The 2326-nt window shown below is 43.3% G+C and overlaps 1 pseudogene; it reads left to right on the top strand.

The window, feature by feature from the left end:
- Positions 1 to 1850: 1850 nt before the first annotated feature.
- Positions 1851 to 2118, top strand: LOC110125903 (small ribosomal subunit protein eS27-like; annotated as a pseudogene).
- Positions 2119 to 2326: the final 208 nt, after the last annotated feature.

Genomic DNA, 2326 nt, shown 5'->3' on the forward strand with positions numbered 1-2326 from the left:
TGCATACATGCACAACTGACAAAAACTAAAAATTACTTGGGAGAAATATTGTTATGCAGCCAGAATCTAGAGAACTAGAAAGAATCTGGGATTCAATGTCACCATTTGTCAATAATGACAGTTCATGACATGGATATAGTTTTCTACAGGAATTTCTAAGCAGAGCCATGGTGAGCTGAATGCCCACATTTGAAGGAGAGGGCAGCGGTGGAGGAATAAAAGCATAAATGGCTGAGCTATATCACAAGCAATTGCCAGAGGGGAAAATTTGTGTTATCAAGAGTACTCATCACTCTCAGGGGAGTTTCCAGAGGCATCAAGAGCTGCCTCCTGTTCTGACCAACTCTTACAGCTTTGGAAACTAGTTCCCCATATTCTGAGTCACCCTGGTGAGCCTCCCTTCTCTGCTGCTGGAAAGAAGAAAGGAAGAGCCCAATGAAGATTAATAAACCCAGTCATCAAGTCTGTTCTAGAAAACCAGAGGCAAAAATCTCTTAGAAATACAGTAAGTCCCCTACCTAAGAACCTTCAAGCTGTGAACTTCCAAAAATGTAAACAGGCATTCCACTGATGCAACCTGAAGAGGGTTGACCTGGAGTCTGGGAGGGAGACAGTTAAAGAAGCCAAAGACACCTGGATGGGAAGCTGCAAAAAAGAGAGGGCACTGGGCTGTGTAGTTAGTTGCTCCCTGGAGAGGCTTTGCAGAGGCTTCTTTGTCCCCTCCCATGAAATCATGTGAATTTCCTTCCTTCTGCTTTCTTTGGATAAATATTTATTGAGCACCTGTAATTTGCTTGACCACTGATATCAGGGCCAGAGTCTTTGCTGACCAGGCCCACTCTTATCCACCCCACCCCCGAAACTATGAAAACACCATTTTCATAGTGGTTACTTTTACTTTTTACCATTAAAATCTTTCTATTTAAAAAACAAGTTCTTTCCACCAATGTTAGTTGTAAGTTACATTTCAATTTGCCCTCTGATTGTGTTAGTTGGGTACCTAGGCTAACCTTGACTTACTAACAAATTGGACTTACAAGTGAACTCTTGGAACGGAACTCATTCATGCATAGGGGATTCACTGTAAGGTTCTTCATGCTTCTTTCATATCATATCTTGCTTCTTTCATGTCATTCCCCTCTAGTGCCCTGTGCAAACCCTAATCAAGCCGAACTTCACCTTTAGCCTGATTCGACGGCCTTCACACGCTTCTCGTTGCCTGGATCTTCTTTACTGGACCACTGGTCTTGCCTAGTCTGCTTGACAGCCCCCAGCGAGTGCTTCCCTTATAGCTTACATCCCAATCTTGTGTATCCATCAGTATTTATCTATCCGCCAGTAGACCATGAGCCACTGAGGACAGGCTGTGACTCACACCTCCATGTCTAGCACAATGTCAGGGAATGCAAATTTGCCAACTGAATAGATGAAGAAGTAAAGCTTTGGGGAGAAACCAAATTCAAATAGGATGGGAGTGGAAGGTGACATTGTAGTTTGTCCAATAATTTGGAGGGAAAAAGTCAGCTAGATTTCATTATAAATGGACTCTCCAGATAGACTTTCATATGCCTTTGTGCTTAGTAAATATCCAAGGCTATGATTTTTATTAAGTGCTTAGTAAAGATGTACTTCCCAACATACTTGTCCAGGGAACACCCTCTGTGTGTGTGGACAGTACTTCTGTTAACATCTCCCAGAAATGATGCTCAGGAGATGAAGTTTTAGGGCATCCCCGACTGGACCATTTCCTTAAGGGTGAAACCATTGCCAGAACGTATGTTGTCTATCAATGTCTTTGTTATAAATCCCATATGCACCCTTTCCGGCGGTGACGACCTCCTCATGAGAACATGCCTCTCGCAAAGGATCTTCTTCGTCCCTCTCCAGAAGAGAAGAGGAAACACCCGAAGAAGCGCCTGGTGCAGAGCCCCGATTCCTATTTCATGTAGGTAAAATGCCCAGGAGGCTATAAAATCACCGCCGTCTTTAGCCATGCACAAACAGTAGCTTCGCGTGTTGGCTGCCCTACTGTCCTCTGCCAGCCTACAGGAGGAAAAGCAAGGCTTACAGAAGGATGCTCTTTCAGACAGAAGCAGCACTAAAAGTACCCTGTATCAAGATGAATGGGACACCATCCCAATAAACACGTTTTGGATAAAATAAATAAATCCCATATGCGAGGCAAAAACCGCTATGACTGAGTTAAATCGAGAGTACTTCAAATTAACTTCGACGGTGAAACTCCCACAAAGAAGTTCTTCCTCTAAAGTTATGAAACATCCACTTGGACCTTTGTCCAAGAAATCTCTTATACATTATCTGTGGA

This window comes from Odocoileus virginianus, chromosome 15 (assembly GCF_023699985.2).
Source record: "Odocoileus virginianus isolate 20LAN1187 ecotype Illinois chromosome 15, Ovbor_1.2, whole genome shotgun sequence".
In the NCBI taxonomy this organism is placed as follows: domain Eukaryota; kingdom Metazoa; phylum Chordata; class Mammalia; order Artiodactyla; family Cervidae; genus Odocoileus; species Odocoileus virginianus.